Raw genomic sequence first — 10,746 nt, 5'->3', positions numbered from 1 at the left:
AAACCACGATAGTCACTAGGACTAGAGAATGGTTTTGCAAGATTCCATTTGGAAATAAAGAATAAACTGTATTCGGTTCCACTGAGGATACAGTCCTACTGCCTCGTTAGTGGCTCTACCTACAACCCAGCCTTGTGTGAAATCTGGGTTAGCCCAAAGAGATGGCTTTGTTTAGGAATATGAACTCTGGCATGTAAACATGAAACCTGTTGGAAATGGACATTGGAACTGTGGGGAAATTGGGTGGTCAGTGCACGAGGAGACACGATGTCCTGGGGAAAGTTAGGTATATGGGACATCCCACACATGTGGGCAGAACCAGCCAACAGGATGAGGAGAAGCAAAGAGTCACCAGGAGCATAGCCTACCAGGAACACCAAGCTCTGCCTAATGCCACAGGTGCATTCTCCATCATGAGTCCTTTGTGTCTAAGGTAACTTGATAAAATCATTCTTTCTTGACTCTACTAAAAGGAGGAAAGCAAAATATCAGTTTTCTAAGGGGAATATGGTTTTTGGAACAGAAAAAATACACAGCTCACCCAAGGGTGTTTAATGTAACACTATTCATAGCAGCCCAAAGCTGGAAACAGGCCAAATGCCCAACAGACAAGCATGTATAGGGTGCCAATTCATAGACATTGGTGTCTGGAGGCAGCTGAAACCAAAACAAGACAGGAAACTCACTCCTCTCTTGTTGAGATGGAAGCATGCACATCACAGTATTGGGAAAAGGCCAAAGGTTATATAAATAGTTGACATTTCAAGTATTTTTTTAACTCTTCCTGTCAGCTTGTGAATATAAGGGATAAGGGAAATTTATCTTTTCACAGATAGTTATAAAAAAAATGTTTTGAGCCACACGGCACTGCTCTCTACTTTTCTGTCTTTGGAACAAAGCCACCATGGAGTTCACCAGCTTGCTGCTAAACTTCAGGGCTGGATGTCACAAGGGCTGGATGTTCACCCCCAGGATGGGTGTGGAGAGTGCTTCTGAGATAAAGAGGGAAGCAGGCGGCCCAGCTCAAAGCTCACCTTGCAGGCCACCCAGCTCAGACCTTCAAAGAAACATCAATGGAACAGGGTGGGGATGGGGACAGTGTGTCCTGTACTATGCAGGAGATTCAAGTATGCATTCTTTGTCATTCCACTGTCATCTGACTGTCTGGGTTGTTGCTGAGTCTCCTATTCCCCAGAAAGACAGCAGCTAAGAGCCTCACAGGTCACGTTCCCTACCCAGCAGGGTGATCATGAACAATAATGGTCCTGGAAATCTCTTATAATGGGAAATGTATGAAGAAAAGAGGTTTACCTGACCCATGATTAATAGCTAACGGAGAGAAGAGAAAGGTGGGGCAGATCACATGAAAAGGGAAGAAATAAGAGCTGACAAGGAAAGGAGCTTGCTTTTTTGTTTTTTTGTAGCCAACTCTTCAAGAGAACTAATTCGCCCAATTTATATTACTTATTTTGTCCATTGCTCTGAGAAAATGCCTAACAGAAACAATTTAAGTGAGAAAAAGACTTACTTCATTCACAACTTCAGTGGGTTCTGTCCATCATGGTAGGTGTGTGGCAGAGCAGACAAGCTCATGTGGTAGGCCAGACAGTGGAGCATAGGGGTACTGATGGTCCGCTGGCTTTCCTTCCATCTGGAATTAAACTTCAACATAAGTTCTGACGAGAATAGTTCATACTCTTTGCCACCACTTACTGATGGTGGTAGATAGGCACACATGTACAAATCCACAAATCTTGAGATACTGCCTTGGGAAGTTGGGACTGCTATCTCCCCAGGCCACAAATATAAAAGGCAGAATTGGTACACCACCAAGAGGCCATACAGGAACTGAGCTGATTCACATGTCTTCAGATGATGGTCATGATAAAAGCTCCATTGACTGTGAGTACCTGCCATGGTCCTGGCATCATATGAGTCAATTATCCCACTAACTTAGAAGTCCTCACATTATAACTGAGAACTCTTAATGCTTAATGTCTAAGACCCTAGCCAGGGCATTCAGATTGAGTAAGTACAATGGTTTGGAAGTGGTTTAATGCTTTCCAATTTACTTACTCATTCATTGGGGAGAGAGACAAGCATGCCACAGGATGTGTGTGGTGGTCAGAGGACAATCTCAAAAGTCAGCTCTTTCCTTCTACCATGTGGATGCCAGGGGCTTGAACTCAGGTGGTCAGGCTTCACAGTGTCTTTATCTGTTGAGCCATCTTGCTGACCCCCTGAAAGCGGTTTAAATGTGGTTTGTCTTCCCAGGGTTAATGTACTGAAGGATTCTTCCTCATGGTACTTTTCAGAGGTGGGACTTAATGGGAAATCAATAGAACCTCCACTCCAAAGAGATTAAGGTAGTTCCCAGAAATGCTGGGTTCATTCTCATAATAGGGTCTCACAGAAACAACAAAAATATAGAACTGTGAGATGAATAAACTTTTCTCTATAAAATTACCCAGCCTCAGGTATTCCCTTCTATGAGTGGACTCACACAGTAGAGTGTAGTATGGTTTGAAACTCATGGTTCTCAGCCAAAGAGTTGTTTGAGAGGATCCTGAGGTCCAGTTAATGGAGAGAGGTCATGAGGGATGGGCTTTGCAGATGCCTATACCTGCTTGTGTTCTCATTCTCTGCATCCTGATCTGCCACGATGGGAAGCGCAGTTGCTATACTCACCCACATCCACAGCCTGAGCCATATGTTCTCTTCTCTGAAGGACAATGTCATCCTGAAACCACAGTCAAAATAAACCGTCTCCATTAAGCTGCTATGTTAGGAATTTTGTCACACGAGTGCAAAAGATAACTAGTACAGGTAAAGGGCAAGTAGCCATGCTTGCTGCGCTGTCCAAATTCCTGATCCACAGTCCAGTGCACATAGTTTTTCTATGTGACTAACTATGAGTAGTTGTTACATTATATTATTGAATAATTAGGGCCACAACCACATACAATATAAAACCCATCAAAACAACCCGATCAGGTAAGAATTATCCTGAGAAAATTGCATCAATGGGTCTGTAGAATTTGTTCAAGTTCAATTCATAAGAAGCAAAGTCAGAATTTGCACCTATTCCTGTCTGACATTAAAGCACAAAGCCTTTTCCAGGACAAATCATGTAGCCCCAACAGGATCATCTCCACAGGGCCCAGTGAGTTTTGCTCAAGAGTGATGGCCTCTGATGCAGAAGCTTCCAACAACTACCAGCAGTTTATGGACACATAGAGATGGTAGTGCTCAAAAAAAAGCACCTGATAATTACTGTCTGTGCCAACTGCTCTATAAAAGTATAGTTGAGCTATAGTTCAACTATACTCAAATGCTTGGGGTCCCTTGGTGGTCTAGATGGTCCATGCAGCTTCTCCCTTTGAGGGACTCCTGGGCTCCTCTGATCTGGGTATTATAGTCCCCCACACAGCATCTTGCTGCAACATCCTGAGGTCTTGAGAAGACTGTCAATATGCACATCCTACCTGCCTATTCAATAACCTTGCTCACACCAAGTCAGCATTTCACCATGTCTGTCAACTGAAGATGTCAAGTCCAAGGCTATTGACGCTGTAAAGTACTGGCTTTCCTATTGGTTCCACTTTCTACCACATTGACCATCTCTCTCACCTCTATCAAGGACCCCTAGAATGTGAGGATTTGGCTTGACCTAGGAGTAAACTGAAGGAAACCATTTGTACTATGGCAGTCAATCACATCTCAGTACCTACCTTTTCTCTAAATGAATCTTAATGTCCTAGTCTATATCCTCCTGCTTAATAAGGGCCCTGTCTTCTTTTTGTCTAGGACCTGAATTCATGATCTAAATGTAATTTTATAAACTGACCCCACTACTATCTGCCTCCAACCACTTGACATACATTATAGTTTTGAATGACACCTGGTGTCTCAGGGCCCACAAGTAAAACACTTTTGGACATTTTGAATACACTACTTACCTGCATATTCAATACCCTCCTTCCACAGTATTTTGGATGGGTCTTCAAGCTACCTAAAAAAGTGGAATTCCCAGCCTGTGGTTCTCTCCGGGCTCTGAGAGGTCAGAACTCTGAAGATGGTATTCATAGCCAAGTCCTCAAATTCTCTAAAAACAAGGAATCAAGAGGGGGGATAAGTTTAAACCCTTCTCAATAATGGACTCAATAATAATAGTCTTTTTTTACATTATACCCTTTTCAACCTTAGATCTAGGACACAGGTCTAAATAGAAATAAAATCACATTGTACCACCCAAAAGTAAACAAAACCACCTTTCCTAAAGAGGAAAATATTAATCATATTACCATCCAATCACAGAATTACACATAAATTATGCCTCATGAGGTTATGGGATGAAATAAAGGATTACATAATAAAATGTCAAGAAAATTACAAGAGAAACAGCTCAAGTAGAGAAAAAAGATGGGTAGATACAGAGTCAGTCAAATGGGTTACAGAAGCTCTTGGTTAAGAGGCCTTGAGACAGCTAGCTTCTCCAAACTAGCTTCCTGAATTATAACCTAAGACCCTAGTAGCATTTACCTCACAGTATACAGTAAATATTAACTGAGACATGCATACAGAATCAATGTTTACATAAAACATTTGTCTACGTATAGGATGATGCAGATGCATCAAAGATGCTTGTCTGGGGAAAGAAGAAGAGGAAAAAAGGAGAAGATGGAATAAAAAGTAGGTAGAAGATGAGAAAACACAATTTTTCCTGGAAAAATCTTCCATATGCAGTCAATGCATCTTGGATTCAAGTAGGCTGTCAATCATAAGAACTCTTGGTTACATCTACACAAGAATGAAGAAGAACAACCATGAAGCACAAGTCTCTGTGCACGTGACATGCTCCCCTGGCCAATAGAGGGCACAAGGTCCCCAAAGGACACAGACCCTCAGAGCACTGCTCTCCACCTGAACTGGCCACTCCTGCTTGTAAGTCCAACTATGCTACCTTTTAGCGTGCACATTTCCAGAACTATTTTGCAGAAACATTAATCCTCTTCATGAGCATATACTGTCCGATAGTACTTTCTGATATTAAGAGTTTTGACATTGATTGTAAGTCCTCACTTTAAAAATACATTCTCTCACACACGCCTTACACACTGTAGAAGTTATGCTGATACAAAACCCCAGTAACTATGAACAATTTTTACCACTTAAGTAATTTTACCCTTGTTTAGGGGTCATTCTATTAGCCCTGAGAATTATATTATTAAAACCATGAAACACATTGGATGAAGATATATTTGATTAGGCAAAGTTTGTATGACATTAGTGGTTAATTAACTTGTAATTGAAATAGGGGCTTGATTTTTTTTTTTTAGCCTAAAAAGGATCTCACATTTTAGAGGCACAACTATGTAAAAACTAGATTTTATAATTGCATGCTAGCCTTCACAATCTAACTCCATGTAGAATTTTATTAGAATGCTACCTTTAACTAAGATGGGACTCTGGATTTTCACTGCTGCAAAGACATTGGTTTGGGTCTTTCTGGTTGTCTAGTCGCCCGCAATGCACACTTTGGACCTTCTTTCCTGCTGCATAAAAGTTTAAAAATCCCATATGCTCTCAACCTACTTCCTCCATTCAGGATAAAGGCTGGGCTTGTTCTAGACAAGATGTAAAATGAAATTTCCTAGAAGCTTCTATAATGAGCAGAAGGAAAATATCTCCCTGGCTCCTTGGACACAGTCACTAGAGTAATTGATTATTTTTTTTTTCCTTTTGAGCCATGTCTACATTACTGGGGACAAGCATTAAGGCGAAGCCAGAACCTTGAAGTTGATCAGCCAAAACTGGAAGTGCCTGGGATTTGGATTGCTCAGCCTCATTGTCCAAATCATGTAAATGGATGCTCAGTTTTCCAAGTTGGATGGAGATGTCTTGTGGGGTGCCAGCCCTGCCCCCAGAGTGAGATCTTCCTCCAGTGGCTCTCCCTGCAACATTTTCCTATGTGTGTCAGATCTTGTGCTTCCTGCCCTGTAGACTCTGTGATGTCCTCCATGCCCTGGAGCATCAAAAGAGCATGTATGTATGATCCTCATTTCTATATGGAAAAAAATCAGTTTCAGAAACATACAGCTCAATAGGACCCTTCAGTGACATCACTTCAGATCCTTGCCCCAGAGATACAGTCTGGGTCCCAGATGACTGAGCTTAGGTCCTGCTGCCTGGGCTCTGTGGCAAGGCTACTACTGGGCTCCAACTGAAAGCTTCTAAGTGCTTCCTTACAGCAGCTTGGTGTTTACATGCATGCTCCTGTATGAACTGGTGTGTGGGTGAAGTTACCTCAGCCACCTTTCCCATGTGAGACTGTGATAGTGGTGGCCCTGTTACCAGTTCTGCTATTCAGTCGAGAGTGATTTTGTAGCAAAGAGCCAGGCTCTGAATTCTTTCTTTAAATGTCAGAGTATAAACTGAGCTCTTTCCTATCTCAATCCCTACCCACAAAACCAAGAAATGTGTTAGCCTTTGTACAGGCCATTCATCTGAGACCTTCCCTGACTCCCACAAGGACTGTTCTCCTCCTTCATGTCCTATCCTCAGGTCCAAGAAGTACTCCAGTCCCACCACATGGCACTCAGCCACTCCTGTCTAGACTCTTCTCTCTACTTCATGCTGACCCACAGTGCCCAATGCTGGCCATACTTTTCATAATGACCACTGTCCTTACCTGTCAGTGATTCAGCTACTCTCCTCTGTCTGTACTGAAGTCAGATGGAGTTTTCTGAAAACTTTCTGGAGTCACTGAATTCTTTCAAACAACCTATATTAAAAAATGAACTCAAGTCAGATGATAATGTAAATATAAGTCTGAAAATGACCAAACTTCTAAAAAGAAACATAGAAGAATAATTGTGGTATGGAGCAAGGCACGGGTTTCTTAAATGGGACACACAAAACAAGCATGAACAATACTTGAACAAGATTTGAACAGACTTTACAAAATAATAGACAGATCCAAAAAAGTAAGTACAGGAAAATGTGGCCATATTAACTATGAGGGAAATGCAAACTAAAAACAGGAAGGACATACATCTACCCTCTAATATGGATGGCTAAAATCAGAAGACTGATGAGCAAAGTCAGGAGGATGTGGAACAGCTGGGATGGTCGTGATTTTGGGTGCAAATACAAATGGTATAATTACTTTGAACATAATTTGGAAGTTTCTGATAAAAACACACCACAAGACCTCTCTGTTTTGCTTAGCTGTTTACCCAAGGGAAATGAAAACTTGTGTTTCCACAGAAAGCTTTTTCACAAAGAATTCTAGCAATTTTATTCATAATTGCCTAAAACGGAGACTGACCCAAATTTCTCCTTACCAGTGAAAGAGTGGAGAAATGGACACGCATCCGTACTGTGGAATCCTAATCTGTATTTCAAAGGAACACGGTCTAAATTTGGGAAACAACACAGGTGAATATCATCCACACCATGTGGAGTGACTTTCTGTACTATTTCATCCATCTCCAACAGCAAAACCACAAGGTCAGAAGGCAGGTGGGTGGTTATCTGATGTGGGGCCCAGGGGGTGGGGTAGGGTGGGGGTTGACTTCAAGGGTGGGGTATGAAGCAACCTTTTGGGGTCAATACTGTCCACTATCTTTACCGGTTACACAACTGTGTACCATTCTAAACTCCACACACGTACTTTTTACAAAGAGTGAATTTTCCTGTCAGCAAACTGTCTCAATAGATGTTTCAGGGTATATTTTTCAGAGAGCTCTCCCATTTTACTTTGAAAAGTCCTTCAGTTTAGCTATTCAAGAAAAGTAGAGTTTATATTAAGATGTCAGAAAACAGAATTATATAGACAGTACAGAGAACATCATACTGTCCCAAGCCTAGAAGGTGGGAAGTGAAGGGTCCTATTTGTGTCCACCAAGTCCCACTCTGTCGTTCTCATGTAGTTTCCTTTGTCCTGACCTGCATCAATACTTCCAGTCTATAATTTTAGGTATAGCATCTGATGGTTCAGCTTGTCTCTCTGCCCACTGGATAACATGCCTGGGATACAGACCCCTCGTTCAAGGTGTTATCCTCATCCGTCAGAGATCAAGAAAGCCAGGATTGTTGGGGACAGTCCATAACACACATTATCTTCTAGTGGCATTAGGGTAAATGCAAATGCCTGAGCCTAATGAGTAAAGTGCCCCTTACCTCTTCATCTCCCTCTCCAGTCTCAGCCTCACCTCCTCCCATTTCCCGAGCAGCAGCTCCAGCTCCCAAAAGTCTTTGGGCCTTTTTAGGTTTCTCTTTGCCTCACCTTCCAAGTTTGAGGTTCTAGATCCTTTGGAGTCACTGCCTCAGCCAGAAAAATTCTGAATGCCACCAGATTATTCATCTCTAGACTCTGGAAAAGCTGTCTCTCTGCGTCTTAAATAGCTCAGAGACCTGAAGCATTTGGTCTACTCATGTGCATGTGTGCATAGAAGGTTAAAAGTGCACATCAAGTTGGGATTTGAGATTCATATGTTAACCTCAGCTCTACAGACACTAAGGCAGAAGGATCCTGAAATAGGACCAACCCATGAAGGTGCTTCTGTGACACCTAGACGGATGTGGAAACCAGGTGTAAATAGTCTCCTGGGTTTCCGGGGCAACCACTATGCCAGAATTTGTATCCCTGTGTTTTTAAAAACCTTAGAAACACAAGAGAACGATTTTTTTTTTGTTTTGGTTTCTCCTTTGTTTTGTTTTTCGGTTGGTTGGTTGGGTTTGGTTGTTGTTGGGTTTTGGGGGGGTTGTTGTTGTTTGGTTTGGTTTTTTTTGGTTTTTGTTTGTTTGTTTGTTTTTTTAGAGTTCACAGGTTCAAAGGATTCCTTCCATCACGGCAGGGAAAGCATGCAAGCTCCGATCATGATGGTCAGAAAGGAAAAAGAGGATGGGATGAGAAGCAGGTATTACCTTTAAAGTTATATGTCAGGAGACCTACTTCAGGATTCATCCAGGTTCCACCTCCTGAGTGCCTACCACCTCCTTCCTGAAGCAGCACCACTGGTAAAGATCAGTGCTCAATACAGGAGTCTGTAAGAGAGACAGGACTGTGAGTGGCGTTTCATATACAAATCATAACACACTGTGATTTCATTACGACTGCAGATCACTCACTGACCCACCAGGGTGTTCTGTTGGACTGTCCTCAGACTGGCTGGTCTCTGGTTTCCAGCTCTGCCTTTTAAGCTATTCCAGAAGGCACCATGTGCAGTGAGGACGGAGCAGCATGACTAGCATCTGTCAGGATGCCATTTACCCTCCATGCTTTCCCTCTGCCAAAGCTACTGGCAACATTTGAGACGATGCCTGGGGCTCAGAGATCACTCCGTTCCTTACTCCACTCATTTACACTACGGAGACATTCATTTGACTGCTAGTTTTCCAATGACTTACTCCATTTAGTACCTTCTTTTGACCAGGGGCCCCCTGCTCCCTACAGGACACTAGCAAAAGGTAAATAGTTACCAGTGACACAATTCCTACAATCAGCAAGGGAGACAGATGTTAATCAGCTCACTACTGATCGACATTTAAAATCTTTCAGATTCTCTACTTTCAGCCGAATGAGCCTCCTGAAGCTCATGCTTGGATAATGGAGTTTCTCACGACCAGGGAATCCTGTTTCCTACCTTAACACCCAAGTCTAGTTCATGCATTACTCCTTTGGGAAGTTTGTGAGCTACAAAGCCATCCTGTCTTGCCCAGGAGGCTGGGTTCTCCAGGCTCATTTATACACTGCTAACCTTGCAGTGTGTGGGTCTGTAATACCTCTGTTGGGAGAATGTATGGGCAGGGGGCGCTGAGAGTCTGGAGATGAGATGGTAGTAACAGTAACGTAGTCTACTGGAAGAAATGGCCAGGACCTCCCTCCCGGCTGGAGTTAACTGTAACCCTAATGCTACAGCAAGAACGTTAAGGCCAAAACCTTCATTCAGAATGGTGCTATATGGGTCCCTACCGGCTGAGGTCTACAAGGAACCAGGAAATTTGGGGGTGAGGGCCTGTCCAGGGCTTTGACACCAAGAAAATACTTGATATTTATCTCCATACCATTCTAGTTAGAAGTAATGCCTGAAAAACAGATTAAACTTTTCATCTAGATCACTACACCGATCTTGTAAGGAAAAAGAATGCTCTAAATTATCAGATAAACTAAAAACAAAAAGAACAGAATTCAGCCTAGATTAAATACACGTTTCGTACCAATACAAATCCGTGGATTTCAAAGGTATGTGGTTGTTATATAAGAAAACATCTCCATGTTTGGGAAGGCAATATCAATATGTAGAGGGCTGAAGGGTCCACACTGTTTGGAACTTACCAACAAATCGATTCAGGGGGGAAAAGGTATTGCAAAAGTATGTAGAAACTTTCAAACATCTGTAAAAGTTCTCTGACCTGACAGGCTTTGTGTCTGGAGCAGTATGGATCGCTGGTGAGACCCCGCAGGAAAACTAAAAAGTTTGAAGCAAATCAACTTGGGAAAAGTTAGCCCAGTTTTCTCTGCTTTGGTTCGATTTTGAGTCCTTTGTCTACAAAAGACGTCTTGTGTTCCTTTCCCCGGGAATCTAAGACTTATTCACATCCTTTTCTCTGGATTTTCACCTTGTGGGTTTCTGAGTCTGGACCAACGGCCAGAAACAAGAGTGAGTGTTCAGTTTTAGGAAAGAAAAAAAACTTTTCATTGATTACATCAATATGAGGACGGAAAAACCACTGTTAGAA

This window comes from Grammomys surdaster, unplaced genomic scaffold, assembly GCF_004785775.1.
Source record: "Grammomys surdaster isolate TR1022 unplaced genomic scaffold, NIH_TR_1.0 332313, whole genome shotgun sequence".
NCBI lineage: Eukaryota > Metazoa > Chordata > Mammalia > Rodentia > Muridae > Grammomys > Grammomys surdaster.
The sequence above is the reverse complement of the archived record's forward strand: the minus strand, read 5'-3'. Positions refer to the sequence as shown.